Consider the following 25,182-nt stretch of genomic DNA (forward strand, 5'->3'; position numbering starts at 1 on the left):
CAAAGTCAACTGCGTTCCATCATGCAGTTAGATTGGACACTACAGATTCTGAAGAATGGCCTCGTTCCATGGAAATACGTTAACAGTAGTGACCAGTTTGCTGCTTCTATTTATCCAGGGAACAACAGACAACGGCTTAAAGGGAACCAAGTTTCAACATGCTTCATATAGGAAAGTTAAAAAAGTTGCCTTTCACGTTTGCAGAAAGTCCATCAACAATATGGCTCATACATGACATTATAAATCTGCCCATTTCCACCTTTCGTTTTTTGAAATGTTTGAACCGTCTTGCTGTGGGCAGATACAAGTGGCTAGGCGATAGCTATGTTAAAGGAGAGTGAGAGTTGCCGTTTGAATATAATTCTCTGAAAGGCGAAACAAAAGTCATTAACCTACCTAACATGCTACCATCATATAAACTGATAATTTCAGCAAACTTTAACCATTATAAAAAATGTAAACTGCTCATTGCATAAGGTATTCCGAGCATGGCAAGTGATAATCCCTGTGAAATATAATTTATAACTGGATATTTTGCACCTATATTAATTCAGATATTCTGGATCATGCCATTTTGTCACAGGTTGTTTAACTATAAGAGACAAGTAATTAGTGAGACCTTTTACATCATTTGAACCCTAACATTTGGATAACAAAATCACTTTTAAAAACCTGTGCATCTGGTATAACTTGTTATGATGGGCAGTTGGACCTACCTTTCTAGATAGAGTATCATCCATCATGAGCAGTAAGCCATCTGTTAACTAATAGCATTTGGCTCCAAAGAGGCAGAGGAAGGCCCATGAGATCTATACGCATTAGTGAAGAAAGATGTGCAATAACAAGAGAGTTTCGTAAGGGAGGTCTCAAAATAGCTTGCAGTTGTGGTGTAATTGTATTCCCACCATTGTCAATATAGAATTGGAAACATACTGATATGAGTTTATATTTAAAAGAGAATCTCCTCAACAGGTCTATACACTAACACAAACTACACATACTCAAAATTGCTCTTGTGCATTTCTTTGAAGGACCTGTTAGGAAGGTGTGTCTACAGCATTAGTGTAGCCAGAGACCTTAAGTACATAGACAGCCACCACTTTCTGGGCATACATAAGTTGCCCAAACATACTCTGTGGGCACAACTCCTTCAGCTTTACCTGAAACGTCACAAGAAAAAGCAGTATCATATACCAAAAGAACATTTCTGCATCCAAAAATCAGATGGTCGACCTAAGGGATGAAACAATGTAAAACATAGTTTTTTTTTAAATCTCTAAAAGGCTTAAACACGTAAAGTAAAATGTTGGACAAAGTGGCGAACAGGTCATTTATCTCTTTGAGGTTAAGGTCTACCATTGCAGAGATCCATGCAGAGATCCATGTAACATGTAACATGTAACATCCATTTAACATGCAAATTAGTTTGAACCATAACTAGGTCACCTTATACTTACTTTCCCCATTGTGGAAAACTGATGTAATCAGAACCACAGATTTGAATTAGGAATATCTAAAGCTAAGAGATAGGGACATTTGATGGGGGGAGATCCTAGTAAATACAGAAACCAGCGCTTAAATTGTCAGACAGATCTGTTCCAAGGCATGGAACACAAAATGAGCTCTATCCTTGCCATGTTTGAAAATCACCCAGCATGCTTGTAGAGATTATGAAGTGGATTATGAAGCCAAGGGACGAGAAGTATAAACACAACCATTCCTGGTTTAGTACAAAGGCTCATGCTTTTGCAAGCTACACATAAAACAATGTTGCTTTTGTCAGTATAAAGCTTCTTTTACCCAAGGATTGAACAAACCAACTCTGCCACCAGAAGAGAAAAACAGAAAAGGAAGAAAGGAGAAAGAGAGATAGGAAAACAATGAGGAAGGCAGAAAAGGGGATGAAAAAAGAACCTGCAAGAATAAACAAGTGTAGGGTAGTGAACGTACAAAAGTTATGGCAACCATGGCATTCAGCAATGGGAGCCTAAGAAAAAGTTTGAGGCTCTGCATTTATGTTTTTACAAATTGTACACTGCCTCATAAAATGTCACCTCCACATTTAGCAGCAGACATCTCTCATTTTCCTATTGATGGCATAACTAAATCTAAACCACCCTCACATTCACTGGCACAACCTGACAGCTCACTCTGGAATCAGGACAACCGGAATATCCTCACAAAGAATTTTATAGCAAGCGGTATCAGCTCCACATCAAAATAAGTATAGGTGACCCGGTATCCAAGGATGAAAAGAAAATGGTAATAAAGTTAACTCACAAGAAAAGGGCACATGCAATTCCAGTCCCAACTAGCACTTTCAATAAAATAGTGCCCTTCACAAGCAAATATTGCTAGTTTGTATGGAAAAACTATTCAAGTGGGGAGATGTAGGAACAGCAAAAGACACCATAAACTGTGGGCAGTAATCAGAATCTACACTAGACTAGGTTCGCTTATAAAAACTTTGCACAACCTAAGCATGCTATACTGTCAACATGGTGTGCTAGAGAAGGCCTACAACCTACTTGTTTAAGTAACACTAACCTGCGGGCTCACCCTTTCACTGTAGCCCAATCCTGAAGGAGCCAGCCCTATATAAGCACAACTGATCTTTTATCTCATACATGCCATAACATTGAATTACAACAATCTGCCAGACCTAAGAGCATTATAACAACAAAGCTACACTGTGTTACTGTGTTGTGATACAGTACATCTCAAAGTTTGCCGCATCACTGTAGTAGGTAGGTGCGAGATGACAAAGAACAAGACCAGCCATACTCCAGCATGGGTAACAACTTGGCAAACTTTAACACTGCCATATACAGCGCTTGCAATTCCAGCGCTGCAAAAAATAAACTTATCGTCCTTTCAAGGAAAACAGCTCTCCAACATTTAATGATTGGAACTAGTAAACAGAGCACATAACTTCAAATGTTTGGAAAACATTTCTTCTTGTGGTGTGGCAGATTCATATGCTTCTGCACAAAACTGAAATATTTGGGTAATGAAGGAGCAAGCAGGATTATATGAGATAGCCCTTATTAGGTGAAAAATGCACAATTGCAGAATGAATGAAAGAAGAGGCGAACACATAATTTCTAAAAGTTGGTAAATACATGTGCATCAATCTGTGGTACTGACCAAACATAAAATTATCAGTTCAAGCTAACCAGTGTAACATACATCGGTCTATGTACTTTCACAAACATACAGCAATAAGTGAAAGTTGAACTGGGCTTAGCTATCAGAAGCCGGCAAATAACTACTTGCGAAATGTAATCAACTATAATGTTGTTCTATCTGTAATAAGAATCTGGTCTATTTTATAGGGTGCACATGACAGCTGACTTGCATGTGGCTTCTGCCTGCCATCCATGCACCAACCTCATGTGCCAAGAATTAAACAGAAAGCATTAACCTTTAATGTAAAACAGGAGAAATAAAGAGATATCCATCTGGTGGCTGAAATGAACAATTTAAAAGCAGAAAACCTGAGATCAATCCTGGCTTCCCAATTTTACCAAATTTGATGATTCTAGGCACATCTCTCTTTTGTGTTTGACCAAATAGGCTGTAATGTTGCACCATGTACAATAAGAATCTAGGCCACATATACGATGCACTTGCCTTTTATGTGACTTCTGCCTGCCTACCATGCTCTATCTCATGCACCAAGAACTAAAATTGAAATATTTGGGTAATGGAGGAGAAAGTGAGGTTATATGAGATAGCCTTTATCTGTAGTGAAAAATGCACATTTGCAGCATAAATGCAAGAAGGACATGTCATTTCTAAAATTTGGCATATACATGTGCCTCAATCAATCTGTGTTACTGACCAAATATGAAACTATCAGCTCAAGTTAACAGGCATAACATACATACATCGGTCTATGTAAGTTGGACTGAAATCTCTCTCTCTTGTGTTTGATCTAAAAGGCTGTCATGTTGCACCACATATAATAAGAATCTAGGCCACAAATAGGATGCACTTGACTTTCATGTGACTTCTGCCTGCTAACCATGCTATAATCTCATGCACCAAGAATTAAAACTGAAATATTTGGGTAATGGAGAAGCAAGCAGGATTATACAAGATAGCCTTATTTGCAGTGAAAAATGCACAAATGAAAGCCGGCCATGCTCTAACCTCAAGCGGCAAGAATTAAAGACAAAACATTAACTTTTGTTGTGAAATAGGAGAAATAAAGAGATGTCCACCTAGTGGCTGAATTGCACAAAGTGAAAGCAGAAACATTTTCCTGCTGCCCATGACTACCATATCCCAGGTAAAGATTGAGGGCTATTACCGTACTGTATCGACAAGAGTGCCATTGCTCTGTGAAGTGCTGAGGCCTGAAGGGACCGTAGCCCTGTGTGTGCTGTTACGACCCCTGTATGTCAGGAGCAGGCTGTGGTGAAATGAGAGGGCTGTCTCCCTGGAGCAGAGTGCATCCATGAAGGAGAAGCAGGCAATGATCAATGGAAGAATAGCAATGTTTCAACTACCCAACAATCCAGAAGCACCCAAGACCTGCTGTTGAATTCAGTGAGGCTGACCCCATAGCCGGAGGAGGGAGTGGGCGCCTACCACCTCTTCAATAGCATCCCCACTTCTGCTCACAGCCTGGGCTGAAGACTCATGCCAGAATACTATGAATTGCTACTCGAGCGAAAGCAGGTAAGACTGAATATTAAGCCACCAGGCCTCAGGGGCAACTTGCTCTGACTGTCGTGCTACAGCGCAGGGACACTTTGACTTTCACAAAGCATTTGCAGAACTTCCAGGACTTGAATTCACTAGAAAGGTTAGCTGGAGTGCTCCCTCTCATGAATGGGGAATACACGTGATCCTTAGACATGGAGGTGGGACACAAGAGCTGACCACGGGAACACTAGTGTGTCTGTCCTAGGGAGGTCACATCTATTATTGTACACAAAAATACATCAGCTGATGAAATGCCCATGCACCACCCATGAACTGCGTACCTGACATACAGTAATGCAAGGTAGCACGCTGTGCTGCTTTGCTGCAGTTTTTTTATTACATGCAAAAACTATCCAATGAGGCTATTCCATCGTTGTATGTATGCTACAGAATGTATCATATATGCAAAGAGGAAATAACAGGGAGAAATAAAGATATTTCTACTTTTTACGCCAGCCTCAGGTAGGCGCATCACTTTAGAGTAAACCTACATATACAAGCACTTTTAGGTATGGGTTCGAGTCAAAATACATAGATGGTTGCACAGGAACACCCATACACTACCTATGTAACACCTAACTAAAGTGAGGTAACACAAGGCAGAGCAAAATGCCTCAACTTATACATTTATTTTGTAAAAATTCTGTCACAAAGAAATTGGTAACATTGAGAAGTGTGACATGAAGTCTGTTCTGCTTAACTGGTTTCAAAGTCTGCATTTCAAAATATGCTGCAGAGATCTTTCAGTGGCCAGTAAATCTCAGGGAATAATAATGGTAGTTAATGCATATGCTGGAAAGATCTGTGTTTTGTCTTGTCACAGTTTTGACTCAAAGTAGCACACAAGGTTAAAATGTCTCTGTTAGCAAAGGGGGTAATTGGTTGGCAGTCAGGTTACCCCCTGTCCAAGCAAGGACCCTCACTCTAGTAAGGGTAAAGGAGAACCACGCTCAGTTAACCTCACACACACCCTTGGTAGCTTGGCATGAACAGGCAGGCTTAACTTCAGAAGAAATTTGTAAAGTATTTGTACCAACACACACAGTAGTACAGTGAAACACTAGACAATGGACACCACACCAGTTTAGGAAAATAGGTAATATTTATCTAAATCAAACAAGATCAAAATGACAAAAACTCAACATACACAAGCCAAGATATGAATTTTAAAAAGAAGAGTCTTAATCCTTAGAAAGCAGTGAGAATTCTGTTGTTACACAAAGTACCTGGTTAACGTAAAAAATAAAGCCGCACGGAGGAGCGTGTGGCGGAAAAGGCAGTGATGGGTCAATTCCGTCCTCGTAAGGGAGGCCGTGCATTGTTTTCTTCCCTGGTCAGGTCAGAGATGTGTCATTTTTTTCCGCTCACAAAAGAGCGATGCACCGATTTCTGGATGGGGCACCTCAGATCTACGTAGAGTCGGGTCGACTTTGACACCCAGGGATGATGTGTGGAAAATCCTGTCTCATGGTGTTAAAAAACCACACTGTGCGGAGTTTGCATCGTTATCAGCAGTCACAAGCGAGTGTTGCATGTCGTTTCTCCAGCCGCGATGCATCGATCTTCCAGCCGCGTTGCAGGTGGAACATTGATTTTAGCAACGTGGCCTGAAGTGCATCGTTTATCAGCCGCGTTGCAGATGCTACGTCGTAAATTTCCCTGCATGGTGTTCCGTGTGTGGATTTTCAGCTCTTGTCTGCCAACTTCACCTTTCAAGGGACCAGGGGCTGAATAGGACACCCCTTGGTAGGGCAGGAGTCTCAGCAGAGAGTCCAGATGTTAGCAGAGCAAGTTTTTAATGGCCCTAAGACTTCAAGGCAGGAGGCAAGCTCAGTTCAAGCCCTTGGAGATTCTTCACAAGCAAGAAAGTATAACAAAGTCCAATCTTTGTCCCCTTTCACAGGCATAAGCAGCAACTTCAGGATAGCCCAACAAAGCACAGTCACAGGCAGGGGCAGCACTTCTCCTCAGCTCTTTAGTTCTTCTCCTTGGCAGAGGTTCTTCTTGAATCCAGACGTGATCTAATTTTCATGGGTCTTGGGTCCAATACTTATATCCCTTTCTGCCTTTCAAGTAGCACTACTTATAAGGAAAGTCTCTGTTGTTCACAAGATCCTGCCTTGCCCAGGCCAGGTACCCAGACTCACACCGGGGGGTTGGAGACTGCATTGTGTGAGGACAGGCACAGCCCTTTTAGGTGTAAGTGAGCACTCCTCCCTCCCCTCCTAGAACAGATGGCTCATCAGGATATGCAGGCTACATCCCAGCTCCCTTTGTGTCACTATCTAGAGGAGATTCACAACCAGCCCAACTGCCAAACTGACGCAGACAGGCAATCCACAAACAGGCAGTCACAGAATGGTTTAAGAAAGAAAATGGCTACTTTCTAAAAGTGGTATTTTCAAACTAACAATCTAAGAAACAACTTCACCAAAAGATGTATTTTTAAATTGTGAGTTCAGAGACCCTAAACTCCAGATTTCAATCTGCTCTCAAAGGTAATCTGCACTTTAAAGTTATAGAGATAAGCCCTGCAACAGTGAGGAATGAAGTTAGCAGTATCTCACTGTTAAGACATGTAACACACATCAGTGCGTGTCCCACCTTTAACAAACACTGCACCCTGCCCATGGGGCTACCTAGGGCCTACCTTAGGGTTGCCTTTCATGTATAGAAAGGGAAGGTTTAGGTCTGGCAAGTGGGTACACTTGCCAAGTTGAATTGTCAGTTTAAAACTGCACACACAGAAACTGCAGTGGAAGGTCTCAGCCACGTTTACAGGGCTACTAGTGTGGGTGTGTAGGAGGCTGGACTGGCTTGTAGTGAGTACCAAGGGGTACTTGCACCTTGCACCAGGCCCAGTTATCCCTTATTAGTGTATAGGGTGTCTAGCAGCTTAGGCTGATAGATAATGGTAGCTTAGCAGAGCAGCTCAGGCTGAACTAGGAGACGTGTGAAGCTACTACAGTACCACTTAGTGTCATATGCACAATATCATAAGAAAACACAATACACAGTTATACTAAAAATAAAGGTACTTTATTTTTATGACAATATGCCAAAGTATCTTAGAGTGTACCCTCAGTGAGAGGATAGGAAATATACACAAGATATATATACACAATAGCAAAAATATGCAGTATAGTCTTAGAAAACAGTGCAAACAATGTATAGTTACAATAGGATGCAATGGGGACACATAGGGATAGGGGCAACACAAACCATATACTCCAAAAGTGGAATGCGAACCACGAATGGACCCCAAACCTATGTGACCTTGTAGAGGGTCGCTGGGACTATTAGAAAATAGTGAGAGTTAGAAAAATAACCCTCCCCAAGACCCTGAAAAGTGAGTGCAAAGTGCACTAAAGTTCCCCTAAGGACAAATAAGTCGTGTTAGAGGAATAATGCAGGAAAGACACAAACCAACAATGCAACAACGATGGATTTCCAATCTAGGGTACCTGTGGAACAAGGGGACCAAGTCCAAAAGTCACAAGCAAGTCGGAGATGGGCATATGCCCAGGAAATGCCAGCTGTGGGTGCAAAGAAGCTTCTACTGGACAGAAGAAGCTGAGGTTTCTGCAGGAACGAAAAGGGCTAGAGACCTCCCCTTTGGTGGACGGATCCCACACGCCGTGGAGAGTCGTGCAGAAGTATGTTCCCGCCGAAAGAACGCCAACAAGCCTTGCTAGCTGCAAATCGTGTGGTTAGCGTTTTTGGATGCTGCTGTGGTCCAGGAGGGACCAGGAGGTCGCAAATTGGACCAGGAGGTAGAGGGGACGTCGAGCAAGACAAGGAGCCCTCTTAGCAGCAGGTAGCACCCAGAGAAGTGCCAGAAACAGGCACTACGAGGATGCGTGAAACGGTGCTCACCCGAAGTTACACAAAGGAGTCCCACGTCGCCGGAGAACAACTTAGGAGGTCGTGCAATGCAGGTTAGAGTGCCGTGGACCCAGGCTGGACTGTGCACAAAGGATTTCCGCCGGAAGTGCACAGAGGCCGGAGTAGCTGCAAAAGTCGCGGTTCCCAGCAATGCAGTCTAGCGAGGTGAGGCAAGGACTTACCTCCACCAAACTTGGACTGAAGAGTCACTGGACTGTGGGGGTAACTTGGACAGAGTTGCTGGATTCGAGGGACCTCGCTCGTCATGCTGAGAGGAGACCCAAGGGACCGGTAATGCAGCTTTTTGGTGCCTGCGGTTGCAGGGGGAAGATTCCGTCGACCCACGGGAGATTTCTTCGGAGCTTCTAGTGCAGAGAGGAGGCAGACTACCCCCACAGCATGCACCACCAGGAAAACAGTCGAGAAGGCGGCAGGATCAGCGTTACAGAGTTGCAGTAGTCATCTTTGCTACTATGTTGCAGTTTTGCAGGCTTCCAGCGCGGTCAGCAGTCGATTCCTTGGTAGAAGGTGAAGAGAGAGATGCAGAGGAACTCGGCTGAGCTCTTGCATTCGTTATCTAAAGTTTCCCCAGAGACAGAGACCCTAAATAGCCAGAAAAGAGGGATTGGCTACTTAGGAGAGAGGATAGGCTAGCAACACCTGAAGGAGCCTATCACAAGGAGTCTCTGACGTCACCTGGTGGCACTGGCCACTCAGAGCAGTCCAGTGTGCCAGCAGCACCTCTGTTTCCAAGATGGCAGAGGTCTGGAGCACACTGGAGGAGCTCTGGACACCTCCCAGGGGAGGTGCAGGTCAGGGGAGTGGTCACTCCCCTTTCCTTTGTCCAGTTTCGCGCCAGAGCAGGGCTAAGGGGTCCCCTGAACCGGTGTAGACTGGCTTATGCAGAATTGGGCACATCTGTGCCCAAGAAAGCATTTCCAGAGGCTGGGGGAGGCTACTCCTCCCCTGCCTTCACACCATTTTCCAAAGGGAGAGGGTGTAACACCCTCTCTCAGAGGAAGTCCTTTGTTCTTCCATCCTGGGCCAGGCCTGGCTGGACCCCAGGAGGGCAGATGCCTGTCTGAGGGGTTGGCAGCAGCAGCAGCTGCAGTGAAACCCCAGGAAGGGCAGTTTGGCAGTACCAGGGTCTGTGCTACAGACCACTGGGATCATGGGATTGTGCCAACTATGCCAGGATGGTATAGAGGGGGCAATTCCATGATCATAGACATGTTACATGGCCATATTCGGAGTTACCATTGTGAAGCTACATATAGGTAGTGACCTATATGTAGTGCACGCGTGTAATGGTGTCCCCGCACTCACAAAGTCCGGGGAATTGGCCCTGAACAATGTGGGGGCACCTTGGCTAGTGCCAGGGTGCCCTCACACTAAGTAACTTTGCACCTAACCTTTACCAGGGAAAGGTTAGACATATAGGTGACTTATAAGTTACTTAAGTGCTGTGTAAAATGGCTGTGAAATAACGTGGACGTTATTTCACTCAGGCTGCAGTGGCAGGCCTGTGTAAGAATTGTCAGAGCTCCCTATGGGTGGCAAAAGAAATGCTGCAGCCCATAGGGATCTCCTGGAACCCCAATACCCTGGGTACCTCAGTACCATATACTAGGGAATTATAAGGGTGTTCCAGTAAGCCAATGTAAATTGGTAAAAATAGTCACTAGCCTGTTAGTGACAATTTGGAAAGAAATGAGAGAGCATAACCACTGAGGTTCTGATTAGCAGAGCCTCAGTGAGACAGTTAGTCACTACACAGGTAACACATTCAGGCACACTTATGAGCACTGGGGCCCTGGTGAACAGGGTCCCAGTGACACATACAACTAAAACAACATATATACAGTGAAAAATGGGGGTAACATGCCAGACAAGATGGTACTTTCCTACAGGGTGGCACAACCAGTGCTGCAGGCCCACTAGTAGCATTTGATTTACAGTCCCTGGGCACCTCTAGTGCACTGTACAAGGGACTTACTACTAAATCAAATATGGCAATTGCAAATACATTTTACATATGAGCACTTGCACTTTAGCACTGGTTAGCAGTGGTAAAGTGCCCAGAGAATCCAAAACAGCAACAATAGAGCCCAGCACACATCAACAACCTGGGAAGCAGAGGTAAAAAGTTAGGGGAGACCACACCAAGGATGCCAAGTCTAGCAGTCTTCTGCAAAGCATGTCATCATGTAACATACAGATGACATATTTTTATTTTATGTAGGTAGGTAAGTAGTGTCGTAGTTTTGACTCTTGCTCTGAGCAAAACTGCTGGTTTAAGGATGACAGTACTTTTGTTTGTAGGTGACTACGTCTTTCCTACAACAAGTCGCAACTGTTGTCTCAACCTTACCGGCTCACATAGCAGTACCTCACCAGAAACACAATAGTAAAAGGTGATTTATGGCAGCCGTTACGAATGGACTCGAGAATAAGATATCTCAGGGAGTGTCATGGTTAAACAGAGATTACCCTTTTCTCACAGATATATCATCTCTCATACAAACACAGACAATGACACAGATGCAGTAGAGTTACAATAGTTTGTATTTAACATAACTGCAATTTGCGATAAGTTGCATGGGCTGCAATGATTAGGATAATAATGAATAATGCAAGAAACAGAATTGTGAAGACGAGAGTCATTATTACAAAGACCCCCACCATCTTGCAATACGTAGAAAATATATATGAGAAGTAATATGCCCTAATACCCTAATGTGAAAGGCCTAACCTCCTACCTAAAGGAGAGCTGGGTTTGTTAAACCTAATCTGCCAATGCCATGTCCATGAAAGGAGCCCCCAACCCTTGTTACCTTGGAATGAGGTCTCTATCTCAGACTCTGCAGGGACACGAGGCCTGGGTCAGCGTCAAGACGACTGCAGCATCGGTATCAGCGATGGTGGCGATGCCCTCTGGTCGGAATCCCTCTGATTATCTGTCTAAAGTGTGATGTATTTATACAGATGTACAAGGTCCCATGACGTAGGTGTTTTCCTAAACAATAGATAGCAGACATGCTTGGGATGGCAATTAATATCAACAATCCCTCGAAAGTATAGAGAGGGAAAATCCCTAAGTGTGAACACCTACTGTTTGTTTGTCTTTGGTGCTTGACCTTGATGCCTTGGCGCGGTGACACTGATAATGTTACCCATAACAAGTGGCCTAACTATAAACAAGGCATCTATCTTAGAAGAAATAAATAATTAAATGGGCTAAGACAGAGCAAGCTAAGTAGTTTAGAAGTCACTAGGTGACGGGGAACGAGTCTACAAGCCAGAGGCTAAGCTAACTCCTGTTATCCCATTAAAACGATATAGGATTCACTACACCCTCCCCATTGCCGTAACAGGTATGATGAAGGTACAGGAACCCAAATGCTAAAACTTGCTTCTGAACTAAAAGCTAAAAGCAAAAAACAAGCTAAAAATGCTTTAGCATGTGTTAAAAATATGCTAAACAAATATGTTAAAATACATACAGAGATGTTAATGTCAACTATGACAAGTACAGCGTGCAACAGAAACGTCAATTTAAATGCATAATTTGGAATCGGGAACGGCAAGTCAATTCATCAAATTATTTGTTATACGCATGATCTTGAAGAATGTCATCGAAGTCACCAACCAAGGACCTCAAAAATAAGTCAACACCGTCCGATGTTAAGTCGAGTGCAGGGCGGACAAACTGATCCACAGAACAGAAGTGAGCCTTATTTCCTGGTGTATCTTTATCCGTTGCAGTGTCTCCATCCATAGTAGATCTCACAACAGAAGGCTCATAGGTGGTCTCGCGGAGCAACCTCAGTCTCAAGGGGCATGACCGTGTATGAACCCTCATCGGGGACATCAGTAGTTTGTGGCCCACAGGAGATGTCGGTGCAACAGCAAGACAGACCATAGGCAGATGTTCAAAGAGACACGATATGCAGCGGAAGACTGGTTGTACGCACCAGAGAAGGGGCCGAAATGACAATGACCAGTCAAGCTCCACTTCCACCAGAAAGGGTGCACCGAAGATCCGAACCATGCGCTCATGGCACAGTGGAGTTGGTGGGAGTGGCTCCATTGCTCTGTGTTGCTGGAAAGAAACAACCACTGCGAATCAGAAGAAATAGCAGTAGTAGTCCGCCAATCAAAGCCAAAATAATTAACACACTTGGAAAGAGAGAATGGATGGCTGATGGGATGACTCCGAAGACAGTCTGGAAGATGGATACGAAACCAGACCCGACAGCCTTAAAGAAATGAACATCCCAGTGGTGCTCGAAGCATTGAATATTCTGGATACTAGTTCTTCAAAGTGTTTGGGGAAATTGGTATTTAAAAGGGATTGTATCTTGGCTGATGATCTCGCAATCTGGAGAGCATACGTCTCTTTTGCGGATGTCAAGGCGACCTGTTTCTGAAACAATAGCACCTTTAGCCTACTCAGCTTGTCATAGTTCACATTAATGGTATCTATGTGGGGCCACATGTCAGATACGTTTATCTCTCGTGTGGGGGAAACAAAACATGTCCACAACACGTAACGACCTTCGAGACCGAGATTGCGTAGGCAATTACGGGTCGCATGCCGCAATAACTTTGGTTGTTCAGTACCACATAACTTTCATTGGAAAGTACATGAAATACCAGGCGAATCAAGGGGACGGGAGTACCCTTCAGAAAACAGGCCAAATTTGCGACCCCCGCATTGCAAAGACCGTGAAGAGACACCTGCTTGCATATCATAGAATGGCGAACAGCAGTCTCACATTTGCTTCCGCTATGAAAGACTTCCTTCTCGCCGTTCAGACATCTATAGTCAAAGGGCAACTCCCACTCTTCCTTAATAAAGCTATCTCCTAGTTGTTCATATCTTCCCACTGCTAGATGTTTCAGGCAGCTCGAGGAACGAAAGGTCGAAATCGGTAAATTAATAATGCCATGTAAGAGCCAGATGGTTGAAGGACTCTCTGCTATTGTGAAGGGCAACTTATCTAACTTCTCTACTTGAAGCAGGGTGAAACTAGCCTCCCTTTTAGCCATTGTTGCTTGTTCCTTGGAAAAATTAAAAGCAGTGAAGAATTCACTCCCATTAATATACTTCCATGGAATGTGGCTACTTTTCAGTGTCTGTAATGTCCAACCTAGCTGCATGATGGAACGTAGCTGTTTGCCCATGACATAACCAGGACAAATCTGTCTGAGTGATATCAATAGCAGACTGCACTATATTTGATAGTGAATAAATCCTGTTGGACAGTGTATTCATGCCATTGTCAACAACAGCTAATGTTTTTTCGAAATTCTCTTTAACTAGTTGCCTTAAACGCGCAGCAGCCTCAATCTGGGAAAGTTTCCAAATGTCATTCTACATTGCATATAAAAACCTCTTTGAGCTCTGTTTCCTAGGACCCAGCAGAAAATCCTGCAAGTCTATATTTTCAGAAAGAGTGTTCAGGTGTTTCTTAACTGCGGCTAACGTGTTCGTTTGTACCCATTGCTGGCACAGCTTACCCACACTGTATGTTGTAACTATACCTGTATGTTGACCCGATATGAAGCAAGGGTCTGGCTTGTTAATTGAAAAAAACCCTGAAGAGTTAAAAAAATGCGCTTGACACTCATGAGTGTAAGTAGGCCATATTAACCACCCGCCGGGACTAGAAAGTGAAGAATTATAGGTAGCAGCCTTAACCATTTCGTCTAGCCTTTCCTGTGTGATATTAAGGAAGTGTTGCCAATCTTTAAACCTTGCCGGAGTAGGGATACTGGGCGTGTTCAGATCCTTAATTTTTGCTAACCCCAGACAAGATGTCTGCTGAATAGTGTCATTTAAGAAAATCATTTGCACAGGAATCAGGCATGCTCGAAATAAAGCCTCCCCACCCTGTATTTGCCAATCTTGTGTTGCCCATAACATTTTTAAGTCAATAGTGTTCTTCCAGTATTTGTAACCCTCAATTGCGAGCCTGGAAACAAAGGGATCTGAATAAATCAGTTTTGTATCAGTTAGCAACATTTTCCTAATTTGTGCCGGAGGTAATTTAAAATAATACGACTCCGCTTTTCTTGTATCATGCCCAGAAAAGAATGTAAATTTATCGCTATAATACTTTGGACTCCCCACCAGCGGTGTAGAACAATGTGCCCACTGTGTGTAGTTCAATACTGGCCTTTATCTAGTGGCACAGTGTAGGTATTGATGTCCCCAGTTGTTGTAGCAGAACATTTCCCCATAATTCATTGTATAATCATATACATCATCACTCTCAAAAGCGGAATAGTCCTTCATTTCAGTTAGCATGGAATCAACTGTTTGGACATCCCAATCATCAGAGACAACATCAGGTGTAATTACATCAGTCATTGAAATTTTGAACACGTATGGTATTTGAATTATTTCTGTAGGCCCGTATATATCGAATGGAACTTTGTCCCACACAATCCCATCAGTAATCGGTATTGCTGTAATATTTACACGGGACAAATCTCTTCGGACCTTATGTGAAGAATGATGTAGTGTTAAAACTTCAGCAACAGGCTCCACAGAGGAGCGATCAGGAATATAGTGACCATTTATAAGTAAAAAGAAAACAGTCACAAAACCAATCCATAAAAATAATGCAATAAATGTCAAACAGAACCACAAGTAGTTCCATGGATATATCAAATAGATCTTTTTAAGCCATCGATACAGCGTACTACTTTTTGAAACATTGTCAATCATAGTAGAGGATGAATCCGAAGAAAAATCATCAATGTCAATGAAATAGCCAGAGGTAGTTTCTGCAAACACAGGAGCCGGTGTACTCTGATCCACTGCACGGGGAGGCTCTTGGTAGACAGAGTCATCCTTCGTTGAAGTGTTCGTGTAAAATACAGCTAAATCTTGAAGCGGGGTAGTCACTGAAGATGTGACTGGAACCAACAAGAGTTCATTTTCCGCCCTCCCCATGGTCGAGGAGGTGTCTGGAACAGCAGTTGACATTGCTGCATAGTCTGTAGTAGTGATGTTCATCCTACTATGTAGATGGATGTCCTGTTGGCTAGTGAGAGGGGATCGGGAACCACCCAAGGGACCTCCTGGTCTACTGTGAAGGATCAGCCACATGGTGTAATTTGATGTCATCAATGGAGATTAATCTGTTCGTCTTAGAACCAGACAGAGGTGGCAAGATGACAGTCCTGGTACCTTGTATTCCCAAGACTGGTACAGGTGCTCTGTATGATGGACCAAACTCCTTCTTCACAGCGATCTTCTCACAAACCTGATCCCCAACTTTAGGAATCCAGCCAGTTGAAATTTTCGCCAAAACTCTTATTCCTAAGGTGGCAGCCCTTGCAGATGATTTATCATCACTAAATTGTGACGCTCCTGTAAAACAGTGAGACGTTCTTTTATGTCAAATGGTGTTTCTGCTGCCACCATACCAGGGGCATCTAGATCTGGGACATACATAGGTATCCCAAAGAGAACCTCATATGGAGAGCGTCCCCCCAAGGACCGTCTTGGCAGATTATTCAGTGCTCTCTGGACCCCATATAGGTGGTGTAACCAACTGCGGCCTGAACCTAATACTTGAGCTGTTAAGGACTGCTTTAGATCACGATTCCGCCTCTTCACGACCGAATTTCCCTTGGGATGATATGGTGAGGAGTAATGGAGTTCAACACCCATCATCCCCATGGTGTCCCTGAACGCCTTAGAGGCAAATGCAGGGCATTGGTTTGAATGGAATGCTGCAACCGCATATGTACCGATAAAGATCAGCAAGTCTTTTATAACAGTCCGGGCGTCAGCCGACCGCTGTGGCAATACCCACAGGAGTCTAGAAAAGGAATCTACAGCCACTAAAATGTATTTGTATGCACCATCAGGCTGTAAGGGACCACAAAGGTCTAGGCATACACATTGTAGTGGCTTGTTGGACACTAAGAGGGATGTCTGCGCTGGGCGTTTGATATTAGAGCCCTTGATCTGCTGGCAAATGTCACAGCAAAGGACATACTGTTTAGTTTGTCTGCATAGACCAGGCCACCAGAATCGTTGCTGTAGGAGTGTTATTGTGGCCTGTATATCAGCATGCGCAGAAGCGACACCCTCATGCGCTGCTTTAATTAGATCTAATCTCTGGTCCTCATTGGGGATCACTCGATCTCCAACCCCAGAAATCGTTGTGTAAGCAACATTCAGTGCACTGATATGGTAAGTATAGTTTGTAGGGTATCCTTTTGGAAGTGGCTTGCCTGCAGCCGAAGCTTTAACAGCAATCAGTATTTCATTATCCAATCTCATCTGAGAACGACTCACTGCAGCCACAGAAGCTGTAGCTACTGATGCTTTGGCCGCTTCATCAGCCAATGTATTACCGGTAACGTGTACTCCTACACGTTGGTGTCCCAATGTATGGACTACATGGACACACGGTAGCTTATCCTTAAGATCAGCCACCCTCCCCCACAATGTCTTGTGTTTAATGGTGTTCCCTTTAGAATCCCTATACCCGTTCAATTTCCAATGATTGAGATATTCATTGTATGACTGGAAGCAGTAATATGAGTCACAGACTATCAAAGTCTGGCTTCCTGTCTCTGTATGTTAGAGCGCTAGAATAAGAGCTTTAAGCTCAGCCAACTGGGACGTGCAGTCCCCTAAGGTCTGCGTGTAGGTATTGTGAGGGTGAAAAACACCATCTTCCTTCACTCCGCTCACGGCTGCGCAAGCTGCCAAGTATTGATGTTTAGTACCTACAACCGGTTGTGCCGAACCATCAGTGTATATGACAGTATGGTAGCTGTCAAGTGGCAAGATATTTAGAGGAGCGGGGTACTCCTGTTCATACTGGAGAAATTCTTGTGTCTGAAGTTTGGTATCGAATATATAATAGACATCAGTGGCGGTCAGAAACGTTGCCCATTGAATCCAACGTGGATGTAATGCCTTGGCGTTAGGAACGCTTGCTTTGGTGACAGCCTCTAAGGCCGGTACCGGGGAGACAACAATAATACGGTTCCCTGGGAAAGTGGCCTCTCTTTTATGACGGACATCTAAACTGCCGTCAGAATCTTTTCTGTAGGTGCAAAACGTTGTTCAGCATTTGAGTATAAATGTGATTTATATGCTATTGGTACCGTGTCATCCTCGTTAAAGGTGACATAAGTAAATCCAATGGCACCAGCGATTATTCTGATGGCCAAGTTTGTTTTATTGTCATGCGTGTGTAAATGTTTGGCTTCTAGCATGTCCTTTTGCATGTCCCCAAGGATGTGCGTGTGTTCAATTGTCCAGTGTCTGCTAGAAAAATTGGGCTTAACCAATTCATAAAGTGGCTTGATGCGTGCTGCATAATCTGGAATGTATGTTCTGCCAAAATTGAAGAAACCCAGTAATGACTGCAATTTCTTAAGAGTGTTTGGAGGCTGTAGTTGAGCACACTTCTCTAGAAGGTGCGGGCCAGTCTCTTCTCCTCGTTTGATAGCTCATATCCCAGGTATAATACATTAAGAAAGGCTATCTTGCTTTTCTTAAAATTGAATTTATAACCGAGGTCTGCAAACCCCAAAATGATCTGATCGACCCTCGCAAGATGAATGTCGAGGACGTTGTCTGTGAGATATATGTCATCCACATAGGACAATGCCTCGGAATCAATATCATGTAATATTGATGATACACGGGCTGGAAACAGGCCTGGGCTATTTTTATAGTTTTGAGGTAAACGACTAAAGCGTTTCTGAGAGCCAAATGAAAATGCACTTAGGTCCAGACTTTCATGTGCTAAATTCTGGCAGAAGAATCCATTAGATATGTCTAATGTTGTTTTATATTTTTTACGCACTATATTGTTTATCAGTGCTGTGCTGTGTGAATTTTGTATAGCATACGTGCGTGTATGACTATTTAAGTGTCTATAATCAACGACTAATCTATATGAATGGTCTGGCTTTGCAACGGGGAATAACTGATTATTCATTGCAGATGTACAGGGCTCAATTACACCCTGGTACTCAAGTTGTGATAGGATCTCCTTCACCGGAGTTTTCGCTTCATCTTTAACAGGGTATTGCGGCTGCGGTTGGGGTGTAGCCCTTACGGGAATAATATGACAAGGAGACTCCTTGTCCCAACCTACATGATTGCGATATAGCGCAGGAGCCTGCGCTAAAGCCCATTCAGCAGCATAGGCTTCTTTTGCTGCTTCCGGAACAAGATCGGAGAAAGAAGGCAAAATGGCAACTTCCCCATGCGGGAGCTTGCGGACGTGTTCAGGTGGCCAATCTCTTTCGGCCAATAGGATATCACTAGTAAGTTCATCCCAAAATATCACACTTATGTGCGCTCCACGTCTCCCTCTATCTGAATTTTTAAATCATACACCCTATCGGGGGAAGAACGCGGCCACCCGCTACATCAACCGCGATATAATCGCTAGTTGCTGTCGAATCCAGATGATCTTTCAGACTCTGGCGACATATCGTGACTTCTGCAGCGCTGTCTAACAGAGTCACTGCCCACGTCGTGTTCCTCAACAGTGTTCTCAATTTTACCGGCATTTTTACCTGTCAGTGCTGCCTCCTTCTTCTTTTTAAACTGTGGCTTTTGCTGAGGAGTCTTTTCTTCTTTTTTAATGGTAGACTGTAGTGATTCTTTCTTTTCTTTCATGTATTCCGGACGTCGATCTTGACGGCCCCCTCTCTCGCTACGTCTATCCGTGTGTCCTGAAAGCAACGAGAGGGACGTGAATCAGTATATCTGTCTGGAGTTTTAATGTGCTCCGTATTTCTGAGATTATATCTCCTTTCGGAGTTCTCCGGGTGTGGAGAATCAGCTCTCTTATTTTGCCTGTCTTTGAAATCTTTTCGTTTGTCCCAGCGCTTCTTAGAGCCCTCTTGTGCCTGCTTCGTACCTCCTTGTGGGTGGTACTTGTAACTCAAATTTTTTCAGTTTGGCTCCCAAACTATCCCGTCCTCTACTATTCTAGGTATCGGAAATTATTTTCAGTAGCTGTCTCTCTTGTTCCTGGTGTGGAGTTTCCCGGAGACGCTGGCGAATTGCCAGTCCTACCACTTCCCCCTTAATATTACTGAGTATTATTGAGGATACGGCATCAAAATTACGCATTAATTTCATCCCCAAATCCAGGGCTGGTGCAGCCCCATGTTCATTTTGTATTTGTTTTAACACTTCCGGCAAGTTGGCAAGTGTCGGGGTACCATGTGTAGTAGTATATATGGCAGCGAAGACTGTACCCCATGTGGCACAGTCATCTACTGAGGGAACCATCCCAGAAGGCAAGCACATAGTGAGCAACCTATGTTTTTCCTGTGGTCCCGTATGGGGAAACACAGCTTCCAGCTGATTCGTTTTCTGGGCAATCCAGAACGGTATTTTTCCCCGTCCCGTGGGCACGTTACCCATTATAGTATGCACTGTTTGCGGATTAATCCCAGTAGCCAATTGATAACCACCAGCTACTGGTGGTGCTGGACACGCTGGTGTTTGTGTTCAATGTTCGTAGTACGAACTGGACTAATCATCTATATAATGCCACTAATTCATTATATATAACTCGTAAATCTGCTATTGGCATATTCTGTATGCCTGGGTGACGTGTGTATGTGGCAGACATAGGCCACGTAAGTCCATCATTACTTAAGGGACCTAACCTCACTCTTTGTAGTACATGTGGTAGGGCGCCTTCGATCCAGTTCTGATGCTCCTGGTAGGTGAGCGATATTTCATGATACTGGTATGCTTGGTACCGTAAAGGTACGTTTGCACCTTCATATGTGTGAAATGTGTGCGTTCTTTGGTCAACCTCAGGAAAGGTGACCCAACAGTAAAATGTTTCTGTTTGGTATGCCTCATTAGCTTCTATTATCAGAGTAACATCTCCGCCCTCATCTGTGAGGCCATGCGTTAATAAATGTTGTGTTAGCGCTTGTCTAGCATTTTCAGGAATGTCTATGGCATCAGCCATATTTGTTTAGAGAAACGGAACACCAAAAATGGGTAGTAATGTCCTTTTATGAGTTTGAGCTCGAACAACCTACAGCTTAATCAGATGTTACCCTTTCAGCTGAGGAGGATTCTCCCAAAGACCACGGACGTCTCTGTATAATGGTATTAAGGGTACCAGATGTCTATGAAACAGTGATAGTCAGGGTATCCGTAAATTAGTGCCTAAACACCATTGTTGGTGATGCCATATCGTAGTTTGGACTCTTGCTCTGAGCAAGACTGCTGGTTTAAGGATGACAGTACTTTTGTTGGTAGGTGACTAGGTCTTTCCTGCAACAAGTCGCAACTGTTGTCCCAACCTTACCGGCTCACTCGCAGTACCTCACCAGAAACACAATAGTAAAAGGTGATTTATGGCAGCCATTACGCATGGACTCAAGAATAAGATATCTCAGGAAGTGTTGTGGTTAAACGGAGATTACCCTTTTCTCATAGACATATCATGTCTCATACAAATGCAGGCAATGACACAGATGCAGTAGAGTTACAATAGTTTTTATTTAACATAACTGCAATTTGCGATAAGTTGCATGGGCTGCAATGATTAGGATAATGAATAATGCAAGAAATTGAATTGTGAAGATGAGAGTCTTATTACAAAGACCCCCACCATCTTGCAATACGTAGAAAAGATGGGCTTCTTCAGGGCAAAAGTAGAGTTCCAATTGAGATTAAGTGGTCGTTCACAATGTATATATGAATGCAAGTATATGAAGGTTCAAGAAACTGGAATGTGCAAGTATGTTGTTGCGCGATGATCCCAATGTATTAAAGGCCGGTAAGTCAAAAGGAAAGGGAGACGGGCCCGGCCGTGTTGCCGCCCGTCCCACTGATTATATATACGTTCCGCGTCCGAGTGTTAGGCCTAACGGAACGTATATATAATCAGTGGGACGGGCGGCAACAATGCCGGGCCCGTCTCCCTTTCCTTTTGACTTACCGGCCTTTAATACATTGGGATCATCGCGCAGCAACATACTTGCACATTCCAGTTTCTTGAACCTTCATATACTTGTATTTATATGTACATTGTGAACGACCACTTAATCTCAATTGGAACTCTACTTTTGCCCTGAAGAAGCCCATGTTTATAGGGCGAAACGTGTTGGCTGTTTGGCTGCTTGTCTTCATGAACTTACTGTCGTAACAAGTGTCTCTGACCAATTAAAGTTTTGTGGAAGAAGCTAACAGAAACTCTATATTATTACTTGCTCAATAGTATGGGACTTGCTGTATCTATTATAAAGAACCGTCTTTATAATTTGAAGTGGTGCACCCCCTAACCCCCCTTTCTTCGATTATTGGGGTGTTTTTTCACCCCGCAGGCTCCTTTGTGCAGCAGGGGCCTTGGCGGAGTTGCACACCATATCAGTTTAAATAAGTCATTTTCTGTGTATACTGTGACTCATTGGACACTAGTAGGGATTGATGCATTTTTCTTTGGGCTTGCTGAATTCTGTTTGGTTAACGTAGAAAAGATATATGATATGTAATATGCCTTAATACCCTAATGTGAAAGGACTAACCTCCTACCTAAAGGAGAGCTGGGTTTGTTAAACCAAATCTGCCAATGCCATGTCCATGAAAGGAGCCCCCAACCCTCGTTACCTTGGAATGAGGTCTCTATCTCAGACTCCGCAGGGACACGAAGACTGAATCAGTGTCAAGACGACTGCAGCATCGCTATCAGCGATGGTGGCGATGCCCTCTGGTCGGAATCCCTCTGATTATCTGTCTAAAGTGTGATGTATTTATACAGATCTACAAGGTCCCCTGACGTACGTGTGTTCCTAAACAATAGATAACAGACATGCTTGGGACGGCAATTAATATCAACAATCCCTCGAAAGTATAGAGAGGGAAAATCCCTAAGTGTGAACACCTACTGTTTGTTTGTCTTTGGTGCTTGATCTTGACGCCTTGGCACGGTGACACTGATAATGTTACCCATAACAAGTGCCCTAACTATAAACCAGGCAGCCATCTTAGAAGAAATAAATAATTAAATGGGCTAAGACAGAGCAAGCTGAGTAGGTTAGAAGTCACTAGGTGACGGGGGCACGAATCTACAAGCCAGAGGCTAAGCTAACTCCTGTTATCCCATTAAAACGAACTAGGATTCACAACATTAGCACTGCTTTAAACACAGAGATCTGTTTGTTACATGCAGGTCATAAACTGTAATCCTTCTAATATAGCACAGTGAGCAATGAAGGATAATTTGTGACAACCTCATCTTGTAGCCCTCATGTTTCCTTGCAACATATCCTGTACATTGATTTACACACTTGTATAAGTTATTGACGATGTATAATGTATATGTGTGATGACCCTGCATTGTGATGAGTAGCACTATTAAACAAATCAGCAGTTATAGTAATCTCAAGAAATTGGAACTTGTGACCTAAGGTAACTATAACCCGTGCCATTCTCATAAATTATTTTATTGCAAATGTTGCAATGACATTATCAATGATGTCATAGAAGATGTCATAATTGGTTTAATATGTGGGGTAATTAACAGTGCTTGGTAACGGCGCGAGTTACAGTTACTGGAGGTCACGAGTTATAATTACTTGAAATAACTCTAACAATAACTGTTGAATTTATATGGTTTTGTATGAGTAAATTCAGAACCTAACTATACCATCCCTGTAACCTTTAGGCCCAGATACACAAGAATATGGTGCATCAGTATGGATGCGCCAGATTTCTTGTGCCTCTCCCACCGCCAGCTAACGACCCCACGGGTGTCATGAAGATTTGCCAAACTGCGCCAAATATACAGGCAAGTCAAGAAATGCTTATCCTATGGAAACATGGGCCTAACTATAACTACCTACTGGTGACTGCCAGTAGGAAATATCTATATATTTTTTTCACTTACAAAAACAAAAGATACAAGGACATTATAGATAGGTTCTGAATTTACATGCACAAAACCATAGAAATTCAGCAATTAAAGTTATGTTTATCTCAAGTAACTTTAATTCATGCCCTAACGTAACTACGCCTCACGCCGCCGCCATGCACAGTTATTTCATCAATAATTTTACTGCCAATGTTACATTGTAAAATTAATTATGTAATGAGTGCTGCAATATTTGGGGTAATTAGAAGTGAATTTTTAACCAAACTCAACAACCTTCCCTGCCTTCCTTCCCCATCCTGCAACTGTGCTTTCTGCTTTCAGTCAAAGCAGACAAGTAGCACTGTTCAGTTTATTAGAGAGCCCTGTCAGCCTAGTCTGCAAGGCATTTATGATGTAATAACAGTTGGTAAACAGCTTTGTAGTGGTGAATGCCAGATTTAGAATCAAGGTAAATGATAGAGGATTCCTGTGGAAGATATATGTAACAAATGTATTGTCCTGCCAAGATATTATATCCAGAAAATCAACTACCCCTATATTGCAAAAGTAAATATGTAAGTATAAATATACTATTGCTAACTCCACCTCTCTATGCCTTACAAATCTATATATACATTTATACAGTCAAGGTAAGTAGGTGTGGACTTCAGAATAGCACTTCCGCGACATGGTAAACTTTGGCCAAGATGTCTAAGTTGTAGCTTGCTGTAACCTGCCGATTTGGCAGAATTACATTTTGTGAGTGAAAAACGGCATAGAGTTTGGGGAAAAATGTGGCCAATGGCCCAAAAATACCAGGTCTGGTATAAGAATCATAGACTGTGCTGCAAGAAAGGATTGAGCATTTTCAATAGAGCTGATGGACTTACAAACTATGTTGGTGGTCAGGTGTTCGAGCTGTGTGTGGGTCTCAGTAATGGAATAGCCTGAGGTCCTGTAAGTCAGCATTGACTTGCAATGGTACTGACATGTACAGCTTTCACTACTATTATAGAAGACAGGTTTGTAGGTCAGGAATTATGTGCACTGACAAGTGTGGGTCTCAGTCCTGAGATACTATGGCAAGTTTTGGGTTACGACTAAAGAATTTTGGTAGAATTTCACGAAGGCCTTGGTTCAGGAAGAACAAAGCAAGCTTCCAGGAGGGGTAGATGTCCATGCAGAGAAGTGAAGTGCCACAGAACAGAATTGAATTGCAAATAGAGAGTTCTGTGTGGGGGTTAATACTGCAAAGGCATGGGTATTACAGGCCTGGAGAGTGATCATTAATCAAGCTGTTTATGGGTCCCAATGCTGTTAGAACAGTGGGTATTAAAGGTCAGGATTGAAATGTCTTGGTTTAGCTCTGTGAACCCTACAGTGATATAATAAGAGGTGCATCAAATCAGGATTTAAAGCTATGTGAATCCACTGTTGGAATGGAAAGGGTGCTACATCAAGGAGAGCATTAGATTGTGCTGCTGTTGAAGAGCTGTATATTGGTCCCAGTAATGGAACAGTTAGGACATTGTAGGTCAGGTCTGTTGTCCATTTGTAGAGCTTTGGATTGTCCCCAGTGCCCCAATATCAGGGGAGGATACTATCATAGTTAAGGGTTATTGGCAGCTCAGTGTGTTCAGAATAGTAGAGGATCCCACCTAAATGTTTGAGGAGTCAAGGTAGAGTTGTTTGTGACTTTCAA

General features: G+C 43.2%; 1 protein-coding gene across 3 annotated transcripts in view; it reads right to left on the minus strand.

The window, feature by feature from the left end:
* Positions 1–25,182, minus strand: part of TMEM114 (transmembrane protein 114) — a 780,869-nt gene that overhangs the window by 741,419 nt on the left and 14,268 nt on the right. The gene's annotated exons all lie outside the window — the stretch shown is intronic.

Source organism: Pleurodeles waltl, chromosome 10 (assembly GCF_031143425.1).
Source record: "Pleurodeles waltl isolate 20211129_DDA chromosome 10, aPleWal1.hap1.20221129, whole genome shotgun sequence".
NCBI classification, from domain to species: Eukaryota; Metazoa; Chordata; class Amphibia; order Caudata; family Salamandridae; genus Pleurodeles; species Pleurodeles waltl.